Source organism: Cebus imitator, unplaced genomic scaffold (assembly GCF_001604975.1).
Source record: "Cebus imitator isolate Cc_AM_T3 unplaced genomic scaffold, Cebus_imitator-1.0 Scaffold999, whole genome shotgun sequence".
In the NCBI taxonomy this organism is placed as follows: domain Eukaryota; kingdom Metazoa; phylum Chordata; class Mammalia; order Primates; family Cebidae; genus Cebus; species Cebus imitator.
Genome location: NW_016108314.1, coordinates 60,069 through 72,483, shown reverse-complemented (window position 1 = coordinate 72,483; position 12,415 = coordinate 60,069). Strand labels below are relative to the sequence as shown.

At 60.4% G+C, this 12,415-nt stretch overlaps 1 long non-coding RNA gene across 1 annotated transcript; it reads right to left on the bottom strand.

Annotated features, from left to right (window-relative positions):
- Window positions 1–23: 23 nt before the first annotated feature.
- Window positions 24–11,474, bottom strand: LOC119469913. The gene is made up of 3 exons (XR_005198774.1): window positions 11,461–11,474; window positions 3,584–3,594; window positions 24–697 (listed from the first exon to the last, which is right to left on the bottom strand). It is a non-coding gene; the product is annotated as an uncharacterized LOC119469913 (long non-coding RNA).
- Window positions 11,475–12,415: the final 941 nt, after the last annotated feature.

Sequence of the window (12,415 nt, the reverse complement as noted above, 5' to 3'; positions counted from 1 at the left end):
GTCCCAATGGCCTTTGTTTGCTTTTTCTCATCCGGAGCTTTCCTGTTTTCCTGGAAGACTGGAAGCGCGTTTCCCTTCTGGGGAGGAAGGGAGACAAAAGAGAAATAAACACCGTCCTGGTTGTCTTGTGAACAGCGGAGCGCGGAGCGGGGGCTCGGCAGGAGGGAGGGACGCCAAGGAGCGGCGGGACCCAGAAAGGGGCCTGCGGGCTGGGGTGCGGTCAGACGGCACGCGGGGCGCGGAGCAGGAGCCCCTCCAGGCCGGGGGCGGGTGGGCGTCCTGCAGGAAGGGCGGCCGGGAGGGGAGCAGGGTGGGGCTGACGCGGGACTGCTGCGGGCCGGGGTCTGAGGACAGGCAGCGTGTGCCCATCGCCAGGAAGGCGCTCTTCTCTGTGTCCCGCCCTGCGCCAGGCTCTGGGGGCGCTGAGGCGAGTGACAGACGTGTCTCCGCTCTCATGGGGCATAAACTCTACCGGAAACTGAGCAGTGGCTTCAGTGATCAACACTCGTATCCACTGAGGTTCAGAGAGGGTGGGTGACCTGCCCGAGGACACACAGCGGGAGGTGAGGGGACCGGGATCCCAGCCAGGTCCGTGTGACCGCCGTCTCCTTTCACACCGCCTCCGCCGGGCACACTTGGCTCCCGCGGGGCCTTGAGCAAGTGCTCCCCTCTCTGGGCCCTCAGTTTCCCCATCTGACTGGCGCCCTGCAGGGCTGCGGGGAGCATCGCATGTCTGGATGTGAAGGACACTCAGCTCTGGCTCTCGGGCGAGCTGGCTGGGGGTGGGGGGGCAAAGACCACCGGGTGCTGGGGAGGGACTGGCCGCCGGGAAAGGAGGACGGACCGCAGCTTCACTCCCTGCTGCCGCCGCGTGGCAATAACTGGGTTCTGCCGAGGGTGGGTCTGCACCGCCTTCTTCCGCTTGCACAGGCCCCTGAGCAGAAAGGCGCCTGGATGGAGTGTTGTCTGGTCCTCCCTGGCCCCATTTTTCGGATGCTCAGAGAAGGGAGGGGCTCCTCCTCAGGTCATCCAGGGCAGAAGCTTGGGCTGGGCTGGGGTTGGCTTTCAGGCTAGGGTGCTTCCCTCCAGCCCTGCGGTACTCAAGAAGCCCCCAGTCAGCTTCAGAGCAAGAGAGACAGAGTTCTGCATCCTCTATTTGATGCCACCACCTCCAGGGAGGTTTCCAGGGTCTCCTCCAGTAGGAAGTGGTCTCACTCCTGCCCTGCAGTCCCACACTCGAACTCTCCTTGCTCCTGCCCCCACCAACCTTGACTGTCCTTCTGCCCACAGCAAATCAGGCGCAGCCCCCACCGCCAGGCACGGGGGATGGTGGAGAACCATCGTCACCACTCAGGGAGCATGTGCCAGGGGCCCGCTCTGTGCTGTAGCTCTACCTGCGTCCTCTCATTTGAACCTCGTAAGAACCTCAGCAAATTGGGGTTATTTTGATCCCCATTTTTCAGGCGAGGAAAGGGGCACAGAGAGGTTATAACTTTTAGAGGGTGGACAAGGATTCAAACCCAGGTCCGTCTGTACTCTGGAGAGGCGCCGGCATTTGGAGGTGAAAACTACCCCCATGGCCATATGACAGTCCAGTGTGACCGGACACTGAAATAACCAGTCCAGGGGGCTTGTGGGCTGGGGTCTCAGCTTCACTGCTGTGCTGGTGGGTGATTCAGGCCAGGCCCACCCCTCTCTGGACCCTGGTTCCTCATCTGAGTACTGTGTGTGTGCATGCAGGCGTGTGTGTGTGTGCGTGTGTGTGCCCACATGTGTGTGCATCTGTTTGTGTATGTGTGTGTTTGTGTGTTCTGAGCTACCTCAGAGGTCCATTCTGACTTTGAGTGTGGTAATGTCTCGTCTTGGGCAGGTCCAAGGGAGGGCACAAGCAATCAGCTCTGGGACAGGTATGGGGCTGGCCCTAGGGCCTGGATGCTTCTCCCTCCACTGCCTGCCGCAGAGAGGAGTTTGTCTTGCAGGAAACAGCCTCATCCATCAGCGGCAATGGGGGGTTGACAGCAGCCACTCCCCGCCAGCCCGGGCTGGAGGCAGACTCATAAACCCCACTCCGGGCTGGGCTGTAAATTCCTGTGATTCATATCCGGCCTCTTGGAGGACAGAGACATTTGGGGCCGTGGGGCTGGCTGTTCTCTCCCAGGCAGGCAGGTGGGTACCGGGGAGAAACCTATTCATGGGCACATCAGTCTCAGCTGGCCCCTCAAGGAGATGCAGTGCTGAGCTCCCAGGATGCCTCAGGACCAGCCCAGGCCACCTCTGCCTGGGCCATTCCTGTGTCCTGGCCTGAATCACCCCCGGGGGGTCACGTGTGGACACGTTCTGTGGTCTCAGAGATCTCATGGAGCCTGTGGCCTGAAGGGTCAGCCTCACGAACCCCACAGCAAGGTCTTCTGCCGATCCACACAGCAGTCTGTCTTGGGACCGTGAGGACACCGTGGGAAGTCGGGGCCCTCTCTGTGCATTTCCCAGTCCAGGGAGGGAGGGCCCCCAATCCACTGTCCCTTAGGCAGGAAGGGGATAGGGACACTCGGGCCGGGGCTGCAGACATTTGTTGACTTTCATCTGGACTTTGCCACCTTCAGATGCCATCTGAATTCTTCTTTATTCAGCATTTTAAAAAATCAGCTTTCTTTTATAATTTCAATGTGTGTTTTAGCCTCATCTTTAGCAATATCTGTGAAATTAGCGTCTGATATACTAGTCAGATACCCTCACACATATGCACGTGCACAGGTACATACAGGCTCACACCCATGCACACACACATAGACACACATATATGAAAATACACACATAAAATACATACTGAAAGTAAACACAAAATAGCGAACGCTCAGCTCCGTGCACCATCTACTCCTGTTTGAGGTTTAGAGTGGCTCCAGCCTCCTCCCATTACGGTGAAACAAACCGGGCTCAGATGGCTCACAGAGCTGAGAGTTTACCAGCCATTCTAGCCTCCCCCATTTTACAGACAAGGAAACCAAGTCCAGAGAGGTGTAGGGCCTGCCTAAGGTGGCACAGCACTGGGATTTGTAGCCAGCTCGCCTGACTCCCAGTTGAGTGCTCCTTTTACGGAAGCGCGCTCCCTGCGGCGTGCAGGCCTCCTTCCTCCAGAAGCACACGTGGACTCAGAGGGCTTTTGGAGACTGCGCGCTAACACAGAGCGTTCACTGCAAGGCGGGCTTCCTGGTGGCAGGCTGATGGGCAGGCGGGTGGTATCCTGGATCCTGGTGGCACCAGGCTTTTGCCACCAGCTCTGTCTGTGCTTTACCCTGGTGCTCTTGGTTCCTGCAGTGCCTCAGGATTGGGGGGAAGTGGGGTAAGGGGGGTCCCAGGGGAGGGAGAGAGCAGGGCTCTGGCAGCAGCCCTTCGCCAGGAAACTGGTTACTGAAGAAATCATTAGTGGCACCAGCTCTCAGGCTAGCAAGGAAGGTGGCCTCATTAGTAAGTGCCTTCCCCTGTGTCACCTCCACCTTCCCACCTGCAGGCTCCTGCCACCCACACTGCCACTGCCACCACTGCCATCACCCCAGGGTTGTGGTGCAATAGGCCTTCTGTTGGGGACAAGGCTGCCAGCTCAAGGGAGCCAGGAAGGAGATGTGTGTAGGGTGGCAGGGGTGCATGTACACTGCATACACACACAGACACACACACACAGACGACACACACACACATACACGCATACACACAGACACACGCACACACACAGACACACAGACACAGACATGCACACACAGACATACAGACACAGACACAGGCACACACGCACATACAGACACACAGACACACGTGCACACACAGACACAGGCATACACACAGACATACAGACACATGCACACACACAGACATACACAGATGCACACAGACATACGCACACACACACAGACGCGCACACATGCACACGCACACCCATACCCACAGACACACACATGCACGCAGCTATGCGCACACACACGTGCAGACGCGCACACACACGAAGACACAACCACCCACACACAGACACACACGCATACACACATGCAGACACAACACAGACACACGCATACACACACACGCAGACACACGTACACATACCCATACACAGACACACGCACACACACAGACAGACACAGACATGCACACACGGACATACAGACACAGACACACACAGACACGCGCACACACAGACATACAGACACACAGACACGCGCACACACAGACACATGCATACACACAGACATACAGACACATGCACACACACACAGATGCGCACACATGCACATGCACACACATACCCACAGACACACATGCGCGCAGCTATGCACACACACATGCACAGAGACACGCGCACACACACGAAGACACAACCACCCACACACAGACACACACACATACACACATGCAGACACAACACAGACACATGCATACACACACACGCAGACACACGTACACAGACACACACGCACACACACAGACACTGGCACACAGATATGTTTATACACATGTACAGGCATGCTGCGTTAATAAGGTATGCGCATAGATCTAGTGAGTGTGCACACACACACCCCACAGGGACTTGCACAGTAACACGCGTAACTCCCCAGACACACTGTGCAAGCACACAGATCCAACAGAGACGTGTACACACGGGTGGGTTTCCAAGTGAGGCCCTACAGTGCACACGTATAGAGACCCATATGGAACACACGTGCACGTGAACCCCAGGAGATGCATGCATGTGTTCTCACAAACACACAGTCCTGTCTCCAGACCCGGCATGTGCGTGGAATTGTACACACACGGGTATGTGTCGACAAACCTGCAGACCAGCCCAGGGCGTACACTGTGCAGGGACACCCACGTGCACACGTACATTCACATGGAGCACACACACGAGTTATTTTTTCTTGGAATCTAACAAGGCCCAAAGAGCTGGAGTGGCTAATTCCCTGGAGGAAGTGAGTAGACCCGGAGCCAAGGGCACATTTAATGAATTCTTATCATTCCCAGCAGAGGGAGAAAGAGAGGAAAGGAGGGAGAGAGGAGTGAAATGAGAGGGCGGAGAGGAGAAAGGAGGGGCAGCAGGAGGGCGAAGGGGAAGTGGGCAGCGAGGAGGCTGAAGGACCCCGGGCCCAGGGGCATTAACCTTTCCTGCTCAGGGCAGGCCCAGGCTCCTCCTCACTCAGCGCCAATCCCAGAACCAGCCGGGCCCTTTGAGGTCAAGTGGTGGTGCTGGCCCTGAAGCTGACCCGCAGTGCCCCTCCGCACGGCTCTGGGGAAGGGGCGCACCCAACTTTCACCTGTTCCCACCAAGTGGAAACCTGCCCCCCAACCCCGAGCCTCCCACCCTCATTCCTGTGCGTTCATTGGCTTAGGGCTGTGGGGGCTCTCCTATCACAGGTCCAGGCGGGGGTTGGGGGAGACAATGCCCAGGGAGGCCCCTGCTGGGCACCAGGACAGCTCCTCCCACCCCTGCCCTGACCTCAGCCTTGGACAGCGGCTCTGAGGGAGAGGGAGGGTGTGAGCCAGGAGAGAGGGGAGGTGGGCGGGGTGGGAGTGAGACAAGGAGATGGGGGGCAGTGAGAAAGTTGGGGAGACACTAAGCAAGAGATGGAGAAACATGTGAGAGGGCCCGGGATGGTTGAGAGTCAGACCTGGAGACACACGGAGAAGACGTGAGAGAGAACCACAGAAACAAAGGCCGGAGAACCCTGGCCTAGAGAGGATGCTGTGTGACCCTGCCTGGGCACCCAGCCTCTCTGAGCCTTGTCTGCTGGTCTATAAAGCGGGGGACCGACCCTGCCTGCCTCCGAGAGGGCCCTGAGGCTCCAGTGGGAGGCTGGCCCGGTCCCTTTCTTCCCTCTACTCCCCCCGAGTCATGCGGGCCTGCAGATGGGGGTGGGGACTCCCTTCCAGGGCCCAGGCCCCTGAGTGGCAAACCAGGTGGAAGAGGGAAGTCCCTGTGGGGCGGTGTCATGTGCCGAAGCCGTGAGCACGGAGTGATGGAGCGTTTGCCCTGAATATTGAAAACGCATAAATATCCATTTTCAGGCACCAAGGCGGATATAAATACAGAGGGGAGGGTGTGCAGCCCTCAGCTGTAATTTACCGGCTCAGCTACCCTCAGGGGCATGGGCATCTGCATGTGGCTGGCAGGAGGTTTTTCCAGATGGCTTTATGACTGCCAGGGGCCACCCGGATCCCTTCTCCTGGAGAAGTGGCTCCCTGGAGTCCACTGGCTGGGGTGAGGTGGGGCAAGGCACCTTCTCCTCCTCCAGCATCTCCTCCCTTGAGAGGGACGGAACCACATCTTGGGAGGGAAACTGAGTTGGTTCTGGCCAGGCCAGAGGTTCTGCATGTCCCAGGCTTGGCCACTCAGGCCTGGTGTGTACCCAGCCCTGGTGCACTTGGATAAAATCAGAGGCACTCCAGTCCTGCCCATGGGTGCTTCCAGACTGCGAAGCAGAGATGGCACCCTAGGTCCTGCCCTTGGGAACTCACCCAAGGGAACCTGACGTTGGAAGGGTCTGGATAAGTCAGCATGGGGCAAGACCCGTGTCCTCTCTGGAACATGCCAGAGGCCAGAGGCCAGAGAGGACAGACACCTGGTCAGTGGTGGCCTCCAAGAGTCCAGCCACAGCCCAGCACACCCAAAGCCCTTAGCCTGGAGGGGAAGCAGAGGACTGGGGGTGGTCATGGCCTGCTGGCAGGCAGTTCTCTGGCACCCCCCCAGAAAGGACATGGCCTTGCCCCATGCTGGCTTATCCAGACCCTTCCACCATCTGAGGCATGTGCCCATTCTCCAGGGGTAGACAAATGGAGGCCCCAAGGCAACTCCCTGCCTGTCCTCCCAGAGCTGGAGCTCGGACTGGAGCACCCTGATCCCTGCCACCTTCACATGCTGAGGGGCATCTTTCTTTCTGGGTTGGGACCCCATGTTCAGGGCACCCACCTTCCCACAGCAGAAAGCCACCAGCCTCTGCGGGGGGGTGTGGCGTGTTCTCCTCCCTGGGGCGCTTCCCTGAGCTCCTCTTTCCAGGGAAGCGAGGCTGGGCTTCCCACCCTGAGCAGGAGGCTGCATAGGGAGGCAGGGGTGGGCAGCGATAGGCAGGGATGGGCAGCCACCTGCCGCCTGGGCCGAGCAGTGGGGCCTGTTTGCCTGAAATGCAGGCATTGAATCGTGGGCACGCCAGCCCAAGTGGCCCAGGGCCCCACACAGGGCCGGGGGTGGGGTCAGGTGGCACTGGGGGTCGCGGAGCTCCGTGGAGGAGGGTGAGGCTGGGGGAGGCAGCAGAACCGCGCCTCTTATTCCTTGCCTGCCTCTCATCTTCCCCCTGCCCATCAACAGGGGTTCTTCGAGGCAGTGTCCCCGCAGTGAGTGATTCTGGCCCGGGCCCTGCCCTCCAGGCCTGCTCTGCCGGAAACACCCACAGGTCATGGCCTCCAGGTGCCTGGACGGACAGCCCCGGGCCAAGCACCCAGCCGCCGCCTCGGCCCCCCCTCCCGCGGCTGCAGGAGGGGAGAGGGGCTGGGGCTGCGGCCGCGCCAGGCTCCCCTGTCTGTCCTAGGCCTTGCGTCGGGTGCGGGGACACAGGCCGCAGTGGATCCCCGGCTCCCCTGGGTGGCTCTGCTGTGGCTCTGGGCCCCACGCTGGCCCTTCCGCGCAGCCTGGGCGGGGCACATTCTCCACGCCCCCTTGCCAGCTGCTCCTGGCTGCGTTCTCCCAAGCGGGGCGCTGGCAGGCTCCGGAGCCCGCGGGACGGCTCCCCTGGGGCTCCAGCCAAGGCTCAGCGGTGGTTCAGGGGCGCGGCAGTGAGTGCAGGCCATGGGCTCCACTCGGGCATCTCTGGATCTGCCCCCTCCTCCCGGCCCTGCCGCACCACCTTGGCAGCCCCGCCGTCCTGGAGCTCCCCGGACGGTCCTCGGAACCGCTCCAGGCCGGGCCACGCCCGTAATCCCAGCACTTTGGGAGGCCGAGGCAGGCGGATCAAGAGGTCAGGAGATCATCCTGGCCAACATGGTGAGACCCCGTCTCTAATCACACAAAAATTAACTGGGCGTGCTGGTGCACACCTGTTGTCCCAGCTACTCAGAGGCTGAGACAGGAGAATCGCTGGAACCAGAGAGCCGGAGGTAGCAGTGAGCAGAGATCGCACCATTGCACTCCAGCCTGGCGACAGAATGAGACTCCCTCTAAAAAAAAAAAAAAAAAGTCTCCAAAGCCCCAGTTCCTCACCTCTTCCTGGAGGGGGCCCCATCTTGGCTCTGGGTGGCAGGAAAAGCTCTTCTCCCCTCTGCGGGAACGATCCCACCTCCAGTGAAATGGAATGGTCTTCCCTGAATCTGTTCTCCGGGTCACGTGCACGGAGCCAGGCCTCTGGCTTCAGCTGTAACAGGACTCTCCCTACTGGCTGCTCCCCAAGGTCTCTCCTCTGCTCTCTCCTTCCTCCTCATAGGCTTCTTCATCTTCCTTGGGGTTCTGCTGTTCAGCTCCCCCATAATCGAGGTCCCCCCGCCCCCGACTCTACATTCTGGTTGCTCTAGAGGCGTGATCTGGCTTCTGCCTCTGCATGAGTGAACTACATGGCTTGGGAGGTCCTACTGTTCAACCTACTAGGGTGACAGTCTGGCCTGAGTTGTTTTTGACCAGACCAGAGGTTCTGCATGTCCCAGGCCTGGCCTCTGGGGTCAGACACTCATTGCCTTCTGCAGGGCAACCAGGAGCCATGGGGGTCTGGGGGTGGGGCAGTCTTCCTTAGGTCAGGGTGGGAAGGGAAGCGGGCAGGGGCCTCAACCGCAGAGTAAACTAGAGACTGAGGTGACAGCAGCAGCCTCATTCAGAGGCAACTCTGGCCCCGGCTCCACCCACCCCACCCGGGCCGCAGCAGTGCCTGCTCTATGCCCAGCACTGGGCTAGGCTTATGGGGGAACCAGATGAACAGGACTCAGACCCTGTTCTCAAGGAGCTAACGGTCTCATGTGGGAGACAGCACGTCCTCGGACGCCCGAATACCAGGCTCTGAGGAGCTCAAGGTGCGCAGGGAAGGGAGGACTCAGCTCTGGCCGAGGAGTGGGGGATGCTCACAGAGGGCGATGTTGGACTTGCCCCACAAGGTGGGATTTTAATGCGCGGTTGCTGGAACCATCCAAGGGAGAGTGCATAGAGCCAGGGAACCCAGGCCCCACTCGGCAGCAGGGCGGGAGGAGCGGACACCAACCGCCGGCCTTGCTTGGTTACCGAGAACGCCCAGAGCAGTGGGAATTCACCAAAGAGTGGGCAGGGCGTGGCTGTTGCTTGGCAGGCAGTGGGAGGCCCTAGAGGGGTCCCCGTGGGAGGAAGAAGGCCCCAGAGAGGCAGGGTGGGGTGGGTGTCGGGAGGGCCTGCTGGGCTGAGCTGTGCTGTTTCTCTGGGTATGGCCAGCCCTCCGAGCCTCCCGCGGCCCCCAGGGCCTGTGTTCAGAACTGGGCAGGCACACAGCCCTCTCCAACCCAACGCCCCCAGCTGCAGCCTGATGGCAGGGCTAAAATTAGCCTGGAGGCTGTGGGGGCAGCTGGAGAGACAGTTATGGGAATCGCCCCCGCCTCTCCTCTCAGCGGGAGGGACCAGGGCTGCTGGAAGCAGGAAAAGCCCAGGCCTGGGCCCGGGTGGCACTGGGGCACTGCAGCAGCTGCAGCCTGGGCGGCCCTCCGGCCTGGCTCAGGGCAGAGCTTTGGGGGCAGGAGCAGGAGGGCCCTGAGTTTCTCCCAGCCACCCCCTGGTGCAGTGCTGGATCCCGAGGGAGGGGTGGCCGGGTTTTGAGCTCCTGGTGCCCTGACCCACTTTACCACCTGCTTGCCCAGGTGCTCTGGGGCTTCTCTCCCCAGGAGGCTGAAGTTTGCTTGCGCCTGACTCCCTGAGATGAGCTGTGCGTCAGGGGACATGGAGGGAACCGGTCCCCAGCCTGGGCTCTGAGCGCCCCTCCCCTGGGGCCCAAAGTCTCTGTGTGAGCTCTGCCCATTTAGCCCTCATCTGGTCTGGTCCTAGCCTTCTCCCTCCCCGACACTCTGTCCTGCCTTCCAGTCACCAAGCTCTGACCGTTTCTTCCACCTGCAAATCTCCCTGGACACATCCACTCTGCAGCAGCCTCCCCGCCTCAGTCCCGGCTCTGCCTGTCCCTCTCCCCCATGACAGCGGTGGCCTAGCGGGCTGGGTCCTTCAGTCTGCTCCTCCTCGGAGCTGCTGCCATCCTCAGGGCGAGCCTGCTCCTGACCAGCGCCTGCCAGACCGGCGGCTCTTCTGCCCCTCCCAAACTCAGCCTGGTTGCCCACCACCCTGGGACGGCTGGGTCTGCTGGGGTGGGGTGGGGTGCTGCACTCCACTTCTAGAGCCGCGTTCTGCAGGGCGCTAGCGTCTTTTTGGAATTAACAGGTACACCTTGAAAGTGGGTCCCCCGTGGAATTGGTTTGAGAAGCGCTGCACAGCCTCCCCTCCTGGATACTCACAAGGTTCTGTCGCAGGTGAAAGGTTCCCAGGTGTCCTGGAGTAAAGAAGTCTGTTTTGATTTATTTAACCTTGAGATTCTGAGTGTTAGAAGACATGTCTACGAACAACCCCAGGAACAAGTGTCTCTGGAGCCACCCTTTGGAAAACGCTGGGGGTCGGGGGGCTAAAGTGTGGTGCTCTGTCTTTGGGGATCTGGGGCCCTGAGGCCTGCTTCCCCCGTCCGGCTCCCACGGGCGCACCTGCTGATAGGCTGCCCGGTGGACACCTGGCTCCCTTCTCCTGGCCCGCAGCATGGTTCCTGGATGTGTGTTGTTTAAACCACACGTTCTTTTGAAATTTGACCTGCTTGTCAACACTTAAAACCTGGGAGATTTCACATAGATTCTGCATTTTAAAGCTCTCTTAAAACATGAGGAGCCCCATCCACGCAGCGCGCGTTTCTCCCTCTGTGGAGCTGCAGAATGGAGCAAGCCATTTACATGCAGAGCGCCCAGCCTGCAAGCAGACAGCTTCCCTCAGGCACCCGCTGAGCCCCCAGGAATGCTGGAGTTTCTGACCTCTGTCAAGGGGAGTATGGGGCTCTCTTCAACAAATTCCTCTTTATGATGGTGACATCTGCCTGGCCCACCCCCCGCGGGGGTCCTTCTTTGAGAGGCTGAGGCAGGCGGGGCTCGCTGGCTCCAGCATGTTCTTTACCTCCTGGGAAGCCCCACATACACAATGCAGGCTAGGCTGTGAAATCCACTGGGCACCCCACCAGTACCCTCAGTTCCCATGAAGGGGGGTGCAGAGTGGCCTAGGGGCAGCACAGCTGTGGGAGGCAGAGGGAGGGCCTGCCAAGGCCTCCGCCCCTGTGACCACCTGGGGCTCAGCTGACAAGGAGACTCACAGCGGCTCAGGTCACCTTGGTGATCGGAGCATGCTGGGAGGGACAACCCCTCCCTGCAAGAGCAAAAAGCTGAGAACAGTGTGGGACCGACCATGCTGGCCCCCCTGAGCCAGCCCCTGCTGCAGAGAGCCCTCTGCACAGCCCGCTCGGGGCTGACGGTGGCTGGAACCTGGGGAAGTTTGGCTCAGGGCTGCTTGCTGGGCCCCAGGGTGGGGTGGGGCTGTGGAGGGTCACAGCCCTGCCCTGGGATGACCGTGGGTGAAACCCCTGACTTGCAGGCCCCAGTCTGAGGTGGGGGGAGGGGGCCCAGACAAACCTCCCCGCACTGTTAGGATAACAGGGATTTCCCAGCAGGCCGAGGCTGGCATCACTTTCGGCTGTGTCCTGGGTGGAGGAGGAGGTCAGCAGTGGACTCTCCACTCAGTGGGGCGTTCACGGGCTTTGGGCTCTGGTCCAAAGTTCCCACACAGACCCCCTTCAGGAGGTCTAACGCTAGCAACCTCCTGCCTCACCGGAACCTGTCCCGCTCGTGGCCCTCCCCTTCTCTGCCCCCTACCTTGAGGACCCCTCCTGTCTTCCTCCTCCAGGAAGCCCATCCAGTTCTTTTATCAGAGCTCCAGCCCTCCTCCGAGCTCCATCCCTGCCCTAGACGACCCTCCCTCCTTGCCATCCAGGGACACCAGGCTTCCCTTCCCCTGGTGCAGCTGGGCCTTCTGTAGTGTCTTGAGCAAGCCTCTTATACCTGATTTATACCCTGCTGTGATATCCTGTCATCTGGCCCCACATGGAGTCCTGCAGGGGACCCTGAGACCTAGGTGTGAGCACTGGCTCAGGCCCCTCTCAGTGGTCCGGAGGCCCAGCATCTCCCCACAGGCCTCCTCCCCCGTTCCTCCTCCAGGCTCCTGCCTCTGCCACAGTCCCCTGGGGGTGAGCTCCAGCCTGGCCCAGGGGCTCACACAATCCTGAGCATGGGAAGGGGCAGACTTAGGCAAGGCCCTGGAGGACACAAGGCCTCGGAGGAGTGGGACGACACCCTTGGGGGTGAG